The sequence below is a fragment of the Mustela nigripes genome, chromosome 2 (assembly GCF_022355385.1).
Source record: "Mustela nigripes isolate SB6536 chromosome 2, MUSNIG.SB6536, whole genome shotgun sequence".
NCBI classification, from domain to species: domain Eukaryota; kingdom Metazoa; phylum Chordata; class Mammalia; order Carnivora; family Mustelidae; genus Mustela; species Mustela nigripes.
Window position 1 is genome coordinate 11,991,914 of NC_081558.1, and position 18,842 is coordinate 12,010,755.

At 44.0% G+C, this 18,842-nt stretch overlaps 1 protein-coding gene and 1 long non-coding RNA gene across 2 annotated transcripts in view; one reads left to right on the plus strand and one right to left on the minus strand.

Moving 5' to 3' along the window:
- BRD4 (bromodomain containing 4) overlaps window positions 1-9,616 on the minus strand; it is a 94,827-nt gene extending 85,211 nt beyond the window's left edge. The window contains 1 exon segment of the mRNA XM_059389262.1: window positions 9,525-9,616. The gene's annotated coding sequence lies outside the window, so the exon portion shown is untranslated.
- Window positions 9,617-10,316: 700 nt separating this feature from the next.
- On the plus strand, window positions 10,317-13,038 carry LOC132009730 (uncharacterized). Its single transcript, XR_009402048.1, has 2 exons — window positions 10,317-10,574; window positions 12,152-13,038. It is a non-coding gene; the product is annotated as an uncharacterized LOC132009730 (long non-coding RNA).
- Window positions 13,039-18,842: the final 5,804 nt, after the last annotated feature.

Consider the following 18,842-nt stretch of genomic DNA (forward strand, 5'->3'; position numbering starts at 1 on the left):
TCTTGCCCTGTGCTCCCTCCATGTACAGCCCCTCTTACCCTTTTGCTTCCTGAGGGCTTTTTCTCTGGCCAAACTGGACCCTATCATCACTGGTGACCTAAGTCATCTCACTCCTCTCAAAGAGACATTGAGACTTGGCTTAACGCCTCTCACAGCTCCCCAGAGTGGCTCCCTCTGTACCCAGCACCTAGCAAAATAAACCATTTCATCCTCTACAAAAGGATTTGAAATACATGATCCACAACCACCTTCTCTTTACCCTTTTCTTGAGTTACGAGAGTCACTCTAAGCGGATCTGAGTTCTGATTTATGACTTAGCATGGAAAATTAGCTTCCCTCTCAGCCATTCAAAATTTCCTGCTTCCAGTTAAGGGGCACACCACTTCTAGAGAAAAGACAGACTGCTCAACCCAAGTATTTCACCTAGCATGCCTCATAATGATGAGCAAGGTGCTGCTGGGGTGAGCAAGCAGAGGGCAGAGATGGGTACAGGTCTCATGTCTGAGGCACGGTCGTTTGGCATTCCCATTCTGCATATAGTCAGTGATGGGCAATGATCCAAGTCAGAGTCTTCTGCCATCAGACAGCACTACTGGGGAAGACTCAATCTTGACCCTGAGATCAGAATATCAGAGAAAGGTAACAAGCTCTGATGTCCCTGTTTGAGACCCACTCGACTTCTTGTCACATCAGCCAACAAATTTCCCTTTTAATAGTTTTACATTAGTTACTTATACCAGAAATACCTAACCAATAAAACTATTTCCAAAGACGAGGGAGACAAACCATAAGTGACTCTTAATCTCACAAAACAAACTGAGGGTTGCTGGGGAAAGGGGGCTTGGGAGAAGGGGGATGGGGTTATGGACATTGGGGAGGATATGTGCTTTGGTGAGTGCTGTGAAGTGTGTAAACCTGGCGATTCACAGACCTGTACCCCTGGGGATAAAAATATATGTTTATAAAAAATAAAAAATTAAAACAAAACAAAACAAAAAAACTATTTCCAAAGACAAAGAGAGAGAGAGATATCTTAATTAGAAAGTTGGAAGGAGGGGCGCCTGAGTGGCTCAGTGGGTTAAGCCGCTGCCTTCAGCTCAGGTCATGATCAGGGTCCTGGGATGGAGCCCGGCATCAGGCTCCTTGCTCAGCGGGGAGCCTGCTTCTCTCTCTGCCTCTGCCTGCCTGTGATCTCTGTCTCTCTCTGTCAAATAAATAAATAAAAACTTTAAAAAAAAAAAAAAGTTGGAAGGAGTGTTTCTGAGAATAAAGGACAGGTAGTCTGCCTCACACACTTCAAGTGATAAAAGGCCCCAAATGGAATCACTTGCGCTAAGCTCCACAGTCACCAAACTGAGACTTAATAACTAATTATGGTTTCAACTTCTCCCAGGAGTGGAATTTTAAACCAGTCAATCTGGAATTACTTGGTCAACACTAGTGAGGTAATCTGCCCAACTGACCCCAGCCCCTAAAGGAAGGTGACCTTGCCTAAAACAATCTGCTCTTGATGTCTGTAACTTCCTCATCCTTCCCCCTTCTGCCTATAAAAACCTTTTCACTAACAGAGCTCTTTAGAGCTCTTTTGTATTTACTAGGTGAGATGATGCTCAATTCATGAATCATCAAATAAAGTCAACTAAGATCTTTAAAATTAACTGTTGAATTTTTTTAATACACACACACTCTTCATATACCTGTTTTGCCTGTGGCAGACTACTGACAACCTTAACCAATACATGCTTCCTCAACTCCCCCACCCACTCCAGCCCCTACAGAGAGGGCTCAGCAAACAGTGGGTACAAGAAAGACACTGAAGAGCAATGCAATTCACCTGCTACTAGAAAGTATACGCAGGGTTCACCCTCAGACAAGTGGGGAAGAAACAGACTGCAATACGGTTAAGAGGAAAAACTACCATCAAGGTACCTAAGAGTTACAAGTTGAATGGTATCTAAAACAATGTTATTTAACACTGTTCTGACAGGACCCACAATAAGATACTCGTTTTATCATGTACACAACATTACATATAGTCCAAGTACAGATTTTATGAAATACTCTTCAATGTGTGACACCCTTTGACATTTCATTTTTCCCCCTAAATAATGTCTGCAACCCTTAAGTTTGGGGGGGGGGGATAAAAAACAAGAATGACTTTCTTTTAAAATCTAAATTCTGGCCGAAGTTGTCTGGAGCCCAAACCTATTACCCTCTTTTACACGAGAAACCAGACTTAAGAGTGTAGGGGACTGGTCCAATGCAAGTACAGTGTGCCCCTGTACCTGGTTCTCATGCATGCACATACACACACGGACAGACAGACACACACACACTGTGCTGGCAGGTTCCATACCCCATACAATTCTGTTTACACCCTCACATTAACAATCTGCTCCCGCCAAATATAGGTTTCCTCAAAAACAGTAGAAAACGTTTCAGCTGTAAAATCCCTAAATTGATCTCACTCTCTTCCTTTCTCTTTATTCTTAAAACACAAAACAATCTCAAGGGCCAATTTGCCCACAGATGTATATGTGTTATGGCCTGGGGTAGGACAAATGCGTACATCAGCCACTTACAAAGACATAGGAATTACTAATTCCTGTTCCTGGAAACTGCACAATACCAAGCCCAACACCTCTCCCCTGGCACTGCTTTCACAGTGCGTCAGTGCCTCCTAACTTGACAGCAACAAGGAACAAATAAGGACTTTGAGCCTTAGAGAGAACCAAGACAAGGAAGGTGACCACTTTCAAAGTAGAGTATGGACAGCTTTTCTCAAAGTCCTTAAGGCAGAGCAAAGCAAGCACTCCCTTCAGACCCCACTCAAACCGAATAAAATACAGACCCCTCCCCTCCTCTGTACCTTCTGGCCAACTGCCAATGCTCAGGTATACAGATTCCATCTTACAAATAAGGAAACTGAGGTTTAGAGAGATTATGTAAATCACCTGAGGACAAGACCAAAAGGGTACAGGGCTGGGACCGAACCTTGACAGTGGTCTCCACAGTTATCCCTCACCAGTGATACAGCTCCAACAAGCCTGCTCTCCACAGCCCAAAGACCTAGAAGTTCCTACACTGGGTAGAACAGGCCAATACTTGTCAAGAAAAAGATCACAGAATAGCCTATACTTAGGATGAACTAAAAAAAGTCTTTGTAAGTATGTCACAGATCAAAACGAACAGCATATTCATTCAAGCACTCTTAATCTGCAGTTAAATGCTCAGATTTGCCTGATCTCTGAAAGTTATTTTCCAAATGGGTTTAACACAAAAAATACCCCCATGTGTCACTGGTCCTCATGGTCCCTAGTAACGGTGACTGACGTCAACTGGTTCATTGGGTCAACAAGGCCCAAAGTCCCTTAGTAGGACCTCAGCCTCCCAACCAGAAACTCCACTTTCCTGGCCCATCCAGCTGCCTGTCTCTCTTCCAGGGGGAGACTGATTTGTGACACAAACCTTCTTGGAGATCGGAATCCTTCTATCACACCAAGATGTCAACACAATTCAGATTACAGCCAAAAATGGTAGGGAAAGATGCTGTGCTTGTGCTCTGGAAAAACTTTAGTCCACCAACGACTTCTGGCACCATGGCCATTGCCTTTATCCATATAACAAAGTTTTAATGAAATACGAAAGTTACATTTCAGGCCTGAAAATACACCAGGCTACATTTCCCTGCTACATCACTTCCCTAAACTCTGCAGCCAACATCCCAGAATGGATGCCCCCAAACCACTAAATTTCCCTTAATCCCATTAGCATCCCTTTTAATCTCAATATGAGATAAAAACAAATCCTCACATTCAAAACAACAACAACAACAAAAAAACCCAAATCCCCACTTTAAATCACCTCCTCAGCTGGTCTCCATGCACCCTTTACTTGGGAGAAAGGCACAACACAAAGGGGATTCTTCTTAAAAGGCACCTGGCAGACCTTGGTGTCACCTGGTGACATGATTTCTAGGATTACCAGCTGGTATACTTCCTAGCCTTGAATAGCTCTACTCTCATACCTGGCTATCTCTTCCCACTTTCATTTTTCACCCTGGGCAATAATAGGAAGTAAGCAGCTAACCTTGAAAGGGAATCACCTCATTTTACCCTCAGATGAAAAAAGTGAAATTTGTGGGAGGTAGAGAGACAAGCTGAAGGCCACGCAGGTGGCAGCAGGGCCAGGACTCAAACCAGGGTCTGTGTCATACTGGTGTTATCAGTCTTTGGAGCAGGCTAGCAAATATGAGACAGATCAGATGTCAAGAGGCTACACAAACCCTCCCCAGTACCCTTCCCCAGAGCATTCAGATAACACTGGGTTCCTATCACAGTATCAGGAATTCTGAGACTTGATTTCAAGAAACAAAGTCCAACTCTGGCAGGAGAGAGTAGAAAGGTCAATCAGCAAGATGTGGAGACATAACTGCTTCTCAGAAGCCTTCAGAACACACTCAAGAGGACATTTTGTTTTGATCCAATTGCTTTTTATGGGAAAAAAAAATGTTAAAAACCTCACTGTTATAAACAAGACACTAACAAGCTGTAATTGTGTAGAAATAGACATTCATGGAACTTTTCAGGAAAACTAATTTGTATCAAGGTTTAAAAAATGTACAGCCTTTGATCTAGTGATTTCCTCCCTAGACATGAAAAAAGACAACTTGAAAATCATCTCCAAAGATAGCAGAATTAAGTTATGGTATATTCGTATGGTAGGATATTAGACAACTATTTAAAAAGGGCATCTTGGAAGTGTTCACAATGTAATATTTAAAAAATATTTGAAATCTAATTTAATTTTAATATTTGAAAATTTAAGAGTATAATCTAATTTTGTTACTCATAAATAGAAAAAATTGGAATACAAATGAGATCAAGGGATAGTTTGACACTTCACACTGTTAATATTGCTATTTTTCAAATTATTTCAAATGACCACAAACGACTTTTAAGAAAGGAAGAAAAAAAAAAAAACCTTACAATCTCATTTTCAAATGATGGTGGATCAATCTGTGCTATTCCCCTTCAGGGTTCAGTCAAGAATGGGACAGATGGCTGTTTGCCCTAAATTTGACACTGGACTCCATCTATTTCTTTTGAGTGGAATATATTCCATGATTTAAGGTGGGATTTACAGATGCAGCTTAATGAGTTGTAGCCTGTTAAGACTGAAAAAGGAAATTAAGGGTTTTAACAATTACTCTTTACAACACTAGAAGTCTGGAGTGCGTCTTCCAGAAGGGTTTCTGTGCCTTACCAGCATTTCAAACTGTTCTCTAGGAATGTACAATTTTTAAAAACTAAGTTGGGATCAGACCACTCGGACTGTACTACATGCAACATGCTGACATCCTTGCACTTCCATTTCCTCATTTTTTTAATGGGTACACCCACAGCTCAGCAAGCTTTTCTTTTAACCCCTTGTGAATACATTACAAAATCAAGGCAGTTAAAATCATTGCACATCGACAAATAGATACCATGACCCAGCAATTCCACTCTTAAATATCTAAGAAAATCTCTGCACAAAAACTTGTACATGAATGTTCACAGAGGCCAAAGTGGAAACAACCCAAATATCCACCAACTAATGAATGGATAAATAAAATGTGGCACGGATTCACATAATGGAATATCATTCAGTTATAAAAAGAATGAAGTACTGGGGTGCCTAGGTGGCTCAGTCATGAGGCATCTTGCCCCAGATGCAGGTCATGATGCCAGGGTCCTGGGAGAGAGCCCGGCAGAGGGCATCCTGCTCAGCATGAAGCCTGGTTCTCCCTCTCCCACTCCCCCTGCTTGTGTTCTCTCTCTTGCTGTCTCTCTGTCAAATAAATAAATCATATCTTTTAAAAATAACCAAAAAATTAAAAAATAAATTAAAAAAAGAATGAAGTACTGATTCATACTATAGTACAAACCTTGAAAACATTATGCTGAAAGTAATCAGACACGAATAGCTATATTGTTTGATTCCTGAAATAACCAGGAGACAAATTTATAGAGACAGAGAATAGATTAGCGGTTGCCAGGCACTGGTGGGCAGGGTGGGTATGGAGAGCCACAGCTAACGTATACGGATTTCTTTTTGGAGATGTAAATGTCTTCACATTCGTTATGGCGATGGCTGCACAATTCTGAATATACTGAAAACCACTGAATTGTCCACTTTAAATTGGTGAACTGTATCGTATGTGTGAACTGTATCTCGATAAAGCTATTATTTCTTTAAAAAAGGATATTTGGTGGGATTTTATCACAGTAATAGTGTAATGCTCAAGTTATACACAATTTACATTCAGTAAATGTTTGGCAATAAATACCCTAATAAAGCAACCCGCCAAAGAAAACTCATGTGCAAATATCTTTTTGTCTTTCTTTGCACATAGTAAGAGCTCAGGAACTAATCGCTGAAATTGACTGGGCAATCACATCCACATGAAATCCGAATATTAAAAAGGAAGTGCTGGGGCGCCTGGGTGGCTCAGTGGGTTGAGCCGCTGCCTTCGGCTCAGGTCATGATCTCAGAGTCCTAGGATCAAGTCCCGCATCGGGCTCTCTGCTCAGCAGAGAGCCTGCTTCCCTCTCTCTCTCTCTCTCTGCCTGCCTCTCCATCTACTTGTGATTTCTCTCTGTCAAATAAATAAATAAAATCTTTAAAAAAAAAAAAAATTAAAAAGGAAGTGCTCAATGTTAAAAAAAAAAAAAAATCAAACTTTTACTGACAACATGAGAGTCACATTAAGAAATGCTACCCATACATGTTTATTACCCACTTCATCTCCCTCTTAAAATACTTTTCCCAGGCCACTGTTGAAGCACAGCCCAAACCCACTTACCACATTTCAAACTAAGTGGGAAATGTACAGTAGACAGTGCACAAAAGAAACTGCATGCCACATTGCCCAGACTATAAATAAGTTCACTGCAATTTCTGGACCTTACCATCCTAGATGAAAGTCACATTACTTATAAATCACTACTAACCAATTATGTCCCCTCCTAACATTAATTTAAGAGGAATTACTTGCATTTGATATGCCAAATTCTTGCTTAATTATCTCTCCAGTTTGTTCACTCAAAAAATATTTTAAGTGCTCTTCTAGGTGCTGAGGATTCAACAGAGAATTAAAATAGGCAAAATCAAGCAAACATAAACCTGCCTGCATGGAACTTACATTCCAGTAAAACAAAGAGAAAAATGTAAAATTTTATTTTTTACAAACTCATGTCTTATTAATTAAAAATGAACTGTCAGCTTTCACAAAGAATCCCATTTCTCACCTTGCAAACATGGAGTCCTTCCTAAACACAAAAAATCACAAAGACTTACAAAATATCAGTAGCAGTTTCCAACGACAAGCTTTTCTTTCCTTTTTATATATTTGCCGGGCACATAAAAGACAAACACGATCTACTCTACAAGTTTATTCAAAATCAGAAATTGAAATACTTTACAATACAATTGTGACAGAGGACAGTGGGTTGTCAAAAGACTTAACAGCCCATAGTCTTCAAATCATAGAAGTACCCAGTAATTTTGCTTTAAATTAAGAACAAGGATTCCAATCTCCTTCTAGATCTATAAATCTCAGGTCATTCAATAACCTGAATTGTGTAACAGAAAAATATCGCACCCTCCCAACCTCCAAAAACAAAAGTGCAATTTAGTACAAAGATCACAACTTGCTCAAAAGGGTAACTTTTGGAAACAAAGTCTAAATTCCTTTAAACAATTCAATAATTTAGTGGAAATTTTACAAAGTGGCCAGACTTTTTTTTTCTCATCACCATCCTAAAGTAGGAAGCTTGTCAGATGGGCACCCTGGAACAAACTATCTTGAAAATGTAGCCACTTTCAAGTTCCAACTTTAATCTGCAGGCAGAGCTCTTTATCTTCAGCAAATTGGCTGAGGCCGAACTCTAGCTAGATATACACAGGTGGGCTCATCTCCTTCCAATTACAACCAACTAAAGTGATCTTATTAGATTTACTCCACAGCTTGAGCCCTTAGATATTAGGCTCTCTACTAATGAAAGGGGTACGGTGGATAACTAGGAAACAATACCTTTTTTTTTTTAAAGATTTTATTTATTTATTTGACAGAGATCACAAGTAGACAGAGAGGCAGGCGGGGGTGGGGTGGGGGGAGCAGGCTCCCCGAAGAGCAGAGAGCCGGATGAGGGGGCTCGATCCCAGGACCCTGGGATCACGACCCCAGCCGAAGGCAGAGGCTCCAACCCACTGAGCCACCCAGGCGCCCCTTTTGTTTTGTTTTTTAAACAAATCATGCTTTTCCTTCTAGAGTTAGTCACTGGAAACCATCTGAGAGGTTTATCCTCCCCAGAATGAAGTTCTGGGGGAGAAGGGCTTGGTTACCTATACCACCTTGAAGAAAAGATAATCCCCATCCAAATTAAACCAAAAGGAATGTTTTATTAAATTACTGGCAAGGTCATAAAACAGATTTTACCATCCAAAACCTAGTTGGAATTGAAAACACATTCATAAATCCTGTTGAGTATAGCTTTCTTTACCGCTTCCAGACTACAAATTCTAAGGACTAACAACTTAAGGAACTTGACGGCCCCATTCATAAAAATCTCCCCTTATTAGAGCGCCAAAGAGCCACTGGCTTAGAGCTACACTGGGACTTCGTTTTTGTAAACAGGGACAGATAGAGCCCTCTCAAAGGGCAGCAAAGACACTTCAATTCTCACGAAACAGGCTCGAAGAGGTCACTTCTTGCATCCAACACGTAAAAATGAACCCAAAGACCAATACCATAAACCGCATCAGGTTGCTGAAAACATTAAATGAGTAAACAAATAAAAATAACATTTCAAAAAACAATGCGTGGTCTTAAGTAAATGGGAGGTCAGCCACTGAGCAAAAAGCACATGACTCATCCACAGACCTGAATATAAGTATTTACACTGTCCACCACACCAAAGTGGGATTTCCCATTTTCATCCAAGGCCACCGCAGGCCTTGGGGGCAGCTCAGTCGGGTAAAGTTGTGCTGCTTCCGTAGGGGCGGGGGGAGTGTCATTTTATTTCGCTGAATCACAACTCCCCCACATCCCCACCCCAAACCACCACCCCGCACAACACCGCAAACAGACGAGGCCGTAGCAAGGACGCCAGCGAGCACCGACCGAGCAAAACAAAGCGTCCAGCGCAGGGCTGCCGGACTGGGAGTGGGTGGGTAAAGGGGGTCAGGTTCGCCCGACACAGCACCGCTCCCACCCACGAGGGTGTCTTCCGGCAGGCGTGCAGCAGCAGCCTCCTCCCTCCACCTGGGGACCAGGTCCCTTCTCCGCAGAGATACCGAGACAGCCGGGAAGCCGAGGAAATGGGGGCGGGGGCGCGCTGCCCCAGTCCGGATAGGAGGACCCAGGCGCCGAGAGAGCGCGCGCTGAGGCCGGCCCACGTGAGCGCCGGGGCCAAGGCCGCCTCGGGGACCGCGGTCGGGGACAACGGCGCCCGTGGCCACCACGCCGGGCCCGGACTTACCGGGGCCGGGCGCGCCGCGGCCCCGCGGCGGCCGCTTCCTCCTCCTCCTCCTCCTCACTTGACAAAATGGCGGCGGCAGGAAGTGCCGGGCGCCTCGGCCCGCCCCCCGCCCGCCCCCGGCCACCCGCCCCGCCGCGGCGCCCGCGCCCCCCGCCCGCGCCCCTGCCCCGCCGGCCGGCCCAAGCCGGAGACCGGCGGCGCCAACGGCCGAGGAGCCGCGAGCTGCCCAGCCACTCCGACGCCAACGGCGCAGGCGGCCCGGGCCCGGCGCAAGCGGCACCGCGCGCGGACGCGGGAGGCCCGCAGGCCCGAGCCCGCGTCGCCCCGGCCTCCCCGCCCCCGCGCCGCGCCGATGGCGTAGGTGCTGGCGCACCGGCCCCATTACGCAATGCAGGTTACGCGGGCCGCGCCGCGGGTCCCCGCCGGCCGCCCCGCGCCGCCCGCCACCCCGAAGGGCACCGGTCCTCACCTGAGACGCTAGGCCGCACGCCGCCCCCGCCGGCCGCCCGCCGCCGCCGCCCCCTCCTCTTCGGGCTGCCTGCGCGGCGCCGGGGCCCGCCCGCCACGCCCGCCGCTCCGCCGCGCTCACAGGCCCCGCTCGCCTGCGGGCACTGCCGGCAGCCGCCGCCGCCGCAGCCACCGCTTCGGCTCCTCGGCTGCGGGAGAGCAGAACAAACAGCCCTGCCGCTGCCGCCGCCGCCGCCGCCGCCAGCGCACTGACGTCACCACGTACGCTGCGCGCGCGGCCCCGCGCCGCCACCCGGCGTGCGCGTCCCGCGACCGCGCCCGGCGCCGGCAAGCTCGGGAGAGCTAGCAGGCGCTAGGTGAGTGGGGGAGGCGGGCGCGCGGGGTTTGGGGAACCCCTCGGCTGGAGGGCGCGGGATCAGGCGGACCCAGGGAAGATACCCCCGCAGACTGAGGGGCGTGACGCTGCGGACCCGAGGAGAGAACGGGGGGGTGGCGGGGAGATCTAACAGACTGAAGGCTGGGACTGAGAAGGGAGATGTCCAAAATTGTAAGAAGATGAGACCCTCAGCGACAGGGAGGAAGGTGAGGAGAGACCCCAGAGGCTGCCGGCAGAGGCCGAGGAGGGGCCCCTGGGCGCCAGGGCGGAAGGGTGTTGGAGGGAGGCTGGGTCGCTTCGGCCCCCGAGTTGGCGACGGGGCGCCGGGCGCAGTGGGAGGGCGAAGGCAACTGTGCGCAGGGCCGCGGCGGCGTGGGTCCCGGCCCGCCGCTGCGGGGTGCGCGGGCTGGAGGTGCTGGGCCGGGCCGCGTCGCCGTCCCTCCAGCTGTGCCCCGGCCGTTCCTCAGCCTCGAGCCTCCCAGACAAGTCAGCTCCAGAGAACGAAGGGGTTAAGGCTTAGGTCGCTTGGATTTTAAAATGAAGATTCTGGTTGCTCCTGGCTGGCTCAATGGGCAGTCCCGACTAGTCTTGATCGCGAGGTCGTGAGTTCGAGCCCCACGTTGAACGGAGAGCTTACTTAAAAACATTAAAATAAAAAATAATGATGATTCTGTTAAATTACTCAAATGGAAAAGCAAAAACTTCCTTCCCGTTTGCTCTTCACTCTTTTAGCACTTTTATTTTTATTTTTATTTTTATTTTAAGATTTTATTTATTTATTTGACAGAGAGAGATCACAAGTAGGCAGAGAGGCAGGCAGAGAGAGAGAGGAGGAAGCAGGCTCCCCGCTGAGCAGAGAGCCCGATGCGGGACTCGATCCCAGGACCCTGAGATCATGACCTGAGCCGAAGGCAGCAGCCCAACCCACTGAGCGCCCATAGCACTTTTATTTTTAAAAGATTTCCTTTTTTTGAGACAGAGCATTAGCAGGGGAGGGGGCAGAGGGAGAGAGAGAGAGAGAATCCCAAGCAGACGCCCCACTGAGCCCAGAGCCCCATTTAGGGCTCCATCTCACAACCCTGAGATCATGACCTGAGCAGAAATCAGAAGTCCCATGCTTAACCAACTGAGCCACCCAGGTGCCCCACCTTTACTACTTTTAGTTCCATCTTTTAGAAATCACAGATGCCGTTCCTGTAAAAAGTCTAGGTAATTGGGGCGTCTGGGTGGCTCAGTGGGTTAAAGCCTCTGCCTTTGGCTCAGGTCATGGGATGGAGCCCCGCATCGGGCTCTCTGCTCAGTGCAGAACCTGCTTCTCTCTCTCTCTCTGTCTGCCTCTCTGCCTACTTGTGTTCTATGTCTGTCAAATAAATGAATAAAATCTTTAAAAAAAAATTTTTTTTTAATTCTCTGATAGCCCCTTCTTCCAAAATATATCAGTACACTAGCATAACAGTCAAACAGTGATGTCTATGTCATGCTGTTTGCTCAGGCTTCAAGGGTGATCAGTCTTAAGGAAAGCAAAGACTTAAATTTATCAGTTATTTTAGCAAACCATGAGATAACAAATAAGTGCAAGAAATAAAAGAAGTGATTGTAACCAGGTTATTAGTCAACTTCCTTTAATCATATATTAAAGAATACTGAAATTTTGTAACTATCTTCTGGCTCCTTGTTTTGCATGTTCAGCAGTTTGTGGAAAATGATCAGAAGTGGAAAAAGAATAGGAAAGTACCCAGGGCTATGTGAATGTGGAGTAACAACTTTTTTTTTTCTTTTTAAGGAAACCAGAATGTATCCATTTGAAGCTGTCCTTTCCATGGTTGTCTTCTTGTATTATCTACTTAATTTATTGTTGTTGCTGATCATGTTTTTGGAAGTAATTTGAAGCTGCCAGTTTGCAAGTCAGGTAATAGAATCTTACACTTTACTTGAGTTGCACTTCATTTAAACAAAACTGTAACATTTAGCTTGTTCTACTGAACCAAACTGGAGGACTTTGGGCTGTTGCTAGAAGTCATTTCCAGCCTGAATAGAATATGCAAACTGTAGAGGCAGTTCCAAAAGCTGTTTCCAACATCCCATTCTTCTTGTCTTCCATAGTGCAGACCCTAACTCCTTATAGCTTAAACTCAGAAAATGTTTATCTGGTTGAATCAGTTTCATAAAAAGTGTTACTTTTTAATGGTTCCCATAATAAGCTCCTTTTCTCTTGTTATTACTGTGTTTGCAATACTGAAAACCAGAAGAGATTAATAAAAATATTAAGGAATGAGACATGAAGTACATGCTATAATTCTGATTAGTTTTAAATATGCATTATTCATTTTAAATAAAATAATACATGAAACCATTTTAACTGAACAATGAAAAAGAATCTAGAGAAAAAAAAAAAAGTACCCTCTTATCTCTTCCCCTCCCTCACCAGAGTAACCACTGTTATCTCTTCTATGTGTTTTAGACCTGTGCTTTCTGATAGGACCACACATGGCTATTGAGTACTTGAAATGTAGATGACCCAAATTGAGATGTGCTGTAAGTGTAAAATACACATTACATTTCAAAGATTTGGTAGAAAAAAAACACGTAAAATATCTTACTTTTTGTATTGATTATATGTTGGAATAATGTTTTGTATATTGGATTAAATAAAATAGTTATTAAATTTAATTTTCCCTGTTTGTTTTTACTCTTTTATTTATTTATTTAAGATTTTATCTATTTATTTGTCAGAGAAAGAAAGAGAGAAAGAGCACCAGCAGGGGGAGTGGCAGGCAGAGGGAGAAGCAGCCTCCCTGCTTGAGCAAGAAACCCAATGCAGGACTGCATCCTAGGTCCCTAGGATCATGACCTGACCTGAAGGCAGATGAGCCACCAACCAGCCCAGCCACCCAGGCGTTCCTGTTTTTACTCTTTTAATGTGGGCTACTAGATAAGATAAAATTACATATACAGCTCGCAGCATATTTCTATTGAGCAATACTGGTCTAGACTTTTAAAATTTGTGGCAGCGTGTTATTTATTCTTTTAAGTAAGCTATATGCCCAACATAGGGCTGGAACTCACAACCACAAGATCAAGAATTGTATGCTCTACCACTGAGCCAGCCAGGAGTTCCTTGGTCTTTTTTTCTTGTTCTTAAAGTATAGTTGACACACAACGTTACATTAGTTTCAGGTGTACAATATAGTAGTTCCACAAATCTATACCCTGTCTAGACTTTTCTATGCATCAGTATGTATCCATAGAAATAGTTGTATTGTTCTAAAACAAAAGGGAGCCTTCTCTACTTGTTAATTTGTAGCATGCTTTTTTCATTTACTGTATCTTAAAAGCCATTCCACATGAGTTCTGACTAATTGGGAGATAACTCCAAAATGACATATGGTATGTTATCTGGAAGGGATAGAGCATAACTTATTTAATTGTTCCACCATTTTGAAACTTTAATTCAGTTCTAGTTTTTCCATCATACTAGCATTACAATAAACATCCTATACATTTACCGTTTTCTTTTCATACTTGCCAGCATTTTCCCAGATTAAAAAGATCTGGGATTACTCTGATGGCTCAGTTGGTGGAACATGCAACTCTTGATTTCAGGGTTGTGGGTTCAAGCCTACATTGGGTGTAGAAATCACTTAAAATTTTTTTTAAATCTTAAAAAATATATTAGTGTTTTCTTAAAAGCAAGGATAAGGGGTGCTTGGGTGGCTCAGTGGGTTAAAGCCTCTGCCTTCATTCAGCTCAGGTCATGATCCCAGGGTCCTGGGATGGAGCCCCGCCTCAGGCTCTCTGCTCAGCAGGGAGCCTGCTTCCTTCTTTCTCTGCCTGCTTCTCTGCCTACTTGTGATCTCTTTCTGTCAAATAAATAAAATCTTTAAAAATAAATAAATAATTTAAAAAAACAAGGATAAATTTATAAACCAGTTTTGGAAGAGTTGGAGGTGATTGATTTGTTTGTTGTTGTTTTAAGATTTTATTTATCTATTTGTCAGAGAGAAAGAAAGCACAAGCAGGGGAAGCAAAAGGCAGAGGGAAAAGCAGACTCCCTGCTGAGCAGGGAACCCAATGTGAGACTCCATCCCAGGACCTTGGGATCACAACCAGAGCCAAAGGCAGACACTTAACCTGACTGAGCCACCCAAGCATCCTGGAGATGTTTGATTTGTTATGGCCTGAATCCATATCCACTTTCGAGTAAGAACTTGACCATGGAGTTACATACTGGAATTAGGGCCTAGAAATAGTGAGTGATTCACCCAAGATCACACATTTACACATTTACACATTATACATTTGCAAATCTCCAGACTCCATGAAGCCTGTCTGCTTCTTTTCGCTAGCTCCAGAATTGACAGTTTTTTTCAATATTTGAAAAAAAAGTATCAATTTTTTTTTTAAGATTTTATTTATTTATTTGACAGACAAAGATCACAAGTAGGCAGAGAGGCAGGTAGAGAGAGAGAGGAAGAAGCAGGCTCCCCGCAGAGCAGAGAGCCCGATGCGGGGCTCCATCCCAGGACCCTGGGATCATGACCCGAGCCAAAGGCACCCAAGCACCCCTTATCCTTGCTTTTAAGAAAACACTAACCCACTGAGCCACCCAGGCTCCCCAAAAAAGTATCAATATTTTGTGTGTCATACAATCTATAACATTTCCAGTCTTTGTAGCTCTGCCATTGTGGTACAAAAAAGCAGCCATAATTAATATGTAAGTGAATGGGTGTGGCTATGTCCCAATAAAATGTTGTGTACTAAAATTAGAATTTCATACCAACTTCAGGAATCACAAAATATTCTTTTGATTTTTTCTTTTTTAAAGATTTTATTTGTATATATTTATATAAATTATATATATATTATATATATATAACTGTATAATCCTATAGGCCATATAGATCATTCTTTGCTGGAAGACTGTACATATACAGACAGCAGTCCAGATTTATCCCAAAGACGGTAGTTTGCTGCTCCCTAGAAGCAGCTCCCTGAAGCCTAGAAAATGGAAATTTCTTTACCATTCTACAGAAGCTATTCTACTTGCATTTTTTTGCTAATTCATTTGTTTTTAGCTGTTTTAGATTTACGTTAAAATTGAGTGGAAAGTACAGAGTTCCCATATACCCCCTTACTTCCCCTCTCCACTTCCCCCATTATTATTATGCACAGTGTGGTACATTTGTTAGAGTTGATGACCCAATATGGATAGTGATTATTATCTGAAGTCCATAGTTTATAGTAGGAGTCACTCTTTGTATTTTATGTTCTATGAGTTGTTGCTGGGTTTTTTTGTTTTTTTTTTTAAAGATTTTATTTATTTATTTGACAGAGATCACAAGTAGGCAGAGAGGCAGGCAGAAAGTGGGGGAGGGGGAAGCAGGCTCCCTGCTGAGCAAAGAGCCCAATGTGGGGCTGGATCCCAGGACCCTGGGATCAAGACCTGAGCTGAAGGCAGACTTCAACCCATTGAGCCACCCAGGTGCCCCTTGTTGCTGTTTTTAAAAAGATTTTATTGGGACACCTGGGTGGCTCAGTTGGTTGGACGACTGCCTTCGGCTCAGGTCATGATCCTGGAGTCCCGGGATCGAGTCCTGCATCAGGGTCCCAGCTCCACAGGGAGTCTGCTTCTCCCTCTGACCTTCTCCTCGCTCATGTTCTCTCTCACTGTCTCTCTCTCTCAAATAAATAAATAAAATCTTAAAAAAAATAATAAAAATAAAAAGATTTTATTAATTTGAGAGAGAAAGAGCAAGCACAAGTGGATGGGCTGAGAGAGAGAAACAGAAACAGACTCCTCAGAGCAGGGAGCCAACGGTGGGGCTCAATCCCAGGACTCTGAGATCATGACCCGAGCCGAAGGCAGACACTTAACCATATCCAGGCACCCCTATTCTATGTATTACAACAAATGTGTAATGACATGTATGCACCTTTAATGCTTGCCAGTTTTTAACTCATAAATTAGCTAGGAACAAAAGTAAGCTTCAGAGTAGAACACTGCATTCTGTCAGCCGTAAACAGGTGCATGATAGCCCGAAGGGTAATTTTTAGTCTCTGCTACTTCGTTATTTTGTATTTTGTCATGGTTTTGCTTAGTTTTGAAGTGTTTGACAAACATCATTCACTGTCACACTCAAAATAATGAGATACTGGAAGACCTAGTATGGAGAGTCATATAATTGCAATTAAAAAAAGAAAGGAAGTGATTAAAAAAAAAGTTTGAACGTGGAAAGAAAATGCAGATGTTGCACAAGGAATGAAACTCAAGAAGAAGGAATCTGGAGGTCAATGAATGGTAGTAGGAGCACTCATATATTGTTTATCATTTGGTCTAGAAGCAAGGCCCATGTGCCTATGTGATGATACCATTCCTATGTTGATTTTTATTTTTTATTTTTTAAGGTTTTTTATTTATTTGTTTGACAGAGAGACTCAGCGAGAGAGAGAACACAAGCAGGCTTTCCACTGAGCAGGGAGCCCGATTTAGGGCTGGATCCCAGGACCCAGGGATCATGACCTCAGCCAAAGACAGAGGCTTAACCAATCAAGCCACCCAGGTGTCCCACTATGTTGAATTTTAAAACAGGAAAATAGACTGAAGTTTTTAGGGAAATAAAACTATAAAGAAAAGCAGTCACCAGTGGTTGTCTGAGAGGGTGACCACGAAGGGATGAGGGGATGGGTGGGCATAGCCAATATTTTAATGCGCTTAAAAAAAAGTGTGCGATCTATACCTTCTTAGTTTTTTTGAGTGTATGGTATAGAGAACTATAAGTACAATGTTGTAGAGCAGGTCTCTAGAGCTTTTTCATCTTACGTGAATGAACAGTGTTCCACTTCTTGACTGCATTAGCTTTGTAATTTCACTATACCTATGCTTTATGCATATTTTGTGTTTCAATTTTTATTTTATTTTATTTTGGAGAAAGGAAGCGTGCATGTGCACTAGTAAGGGAAAAGGTAGAGGGAGAGAGAGAATCTGAAGCAGACTGCACTGAGCACAGACCCCACACAGGGCTCCTTCCCACAACCCTGAGATCATGACCTGAGCTGAAACCAAGTGTCAGACACTCAACCGACTGAGCCACCCAGGTGCCCCTGTGTTTCCATTTTTTAAGAAAGAATGCCATATGTAAAGAAAACTTCCTGAGCAAGAAAAGTAAATAGAAAACGCAAATGATACAGTCACAATGTACAAATTTCTTTTTTTTTTTTAAAGATTCTATTTATTTATTTGACACAGAGAGAGACAATAAGAGAGGGAACACAAGCAGGGGAAGTGGGAGAAGGAGAAGCAGTCTCTCCGCTGAGCGGGGAGCCCAATGTAGGGCTTGATCCCAGAGCCCTGGGACCATGACCCGAGCCGAAGGTAAATGCTTAACGACTGAACCACCCAGGTGCCCTGCAATGTACAGACTTCTGAATGTCTGGCCAGGAAATGAGCCACATTGTAAGATACCTTCTCGTTTAAGACTCACACAGGAGGCTCGTAATTCCGATAAAATTCTGGTCATGAGCCCCTGACATCCCATGAGTTCAAGGCCCTGTGGAATCGTGGCATCAGAACGAGTGGCAGTGAGCCAAGTGAACCTGCTCCAGCTGCTAAAAACATTCTCTTTGGCATTTGCCAAGTAAGGAATGCTTCTTGTCTTGACCGATTCTCACCATTGTTGAAAACAGGCTATTGTGGGGAGGGGTGCCAGATAAAACTTATTTTAGCAGGGACTCCATGAGTAGGTCTGTTTTTAAAGCTTTGTATGAATAGCCTGCTCTCATCAGTGTAAGTACATGTCAAGACTGAAAGCCTGCATCTTTTTTGTTCCTTTAATCTTAAAAAAAAAAAAAGGGTTTGATGAAGCAGGCACTTGGAATCTAATAGAAGAAGAACGTCTATAGGGGCATCTGGGTGACTCAGTTGGTTAAGCATCTCCCTTCAGCTCAGGTCATGATCTCAGGGTCCTGGGATTTAGTCCCACATTGGGCTCCTTGCTCAGTGGGGAGCCTGCTTCTCCCTCTCCCTCTGCCTGCCTGCCACGTCCCCTGCTTGTGCTCTATCTCTCACGATCTTTCTCTGTGTGTCAAATAAATAAAATCTTTTTAAAAAGGATATTTCAAAACTTTTTTTTAAGTTAATTAGTTGAAATTAATGAAAAACAATCCCAGGGTCCTCAGATTGCGTCCCACGTTGGGCTTCTTGCTCAGTGGGGAGTCTGCTTCTCCCTTTCCCTCTGTAGGTCTCCCTCTCTGTCAAATAAAATCTTCTTTAAAAAGGTAGAAGTTAGGGGGCGCCTGGGTGGCTCAGTGGTTGGGCCGCTGCCTTCGGCTCAGGTCATGATCTCAGGGTCCTGGGATCGAGTCCCGCATCGGGCTCTCTGCTCAGCAGGGAGCCTGCTTCCTCCTCTCTCTCTCTGCCTGCCTCTCTGCCTACTTGTGATTTCTCTCTGTCAAATAAATAAATAAAATCTTAAAAA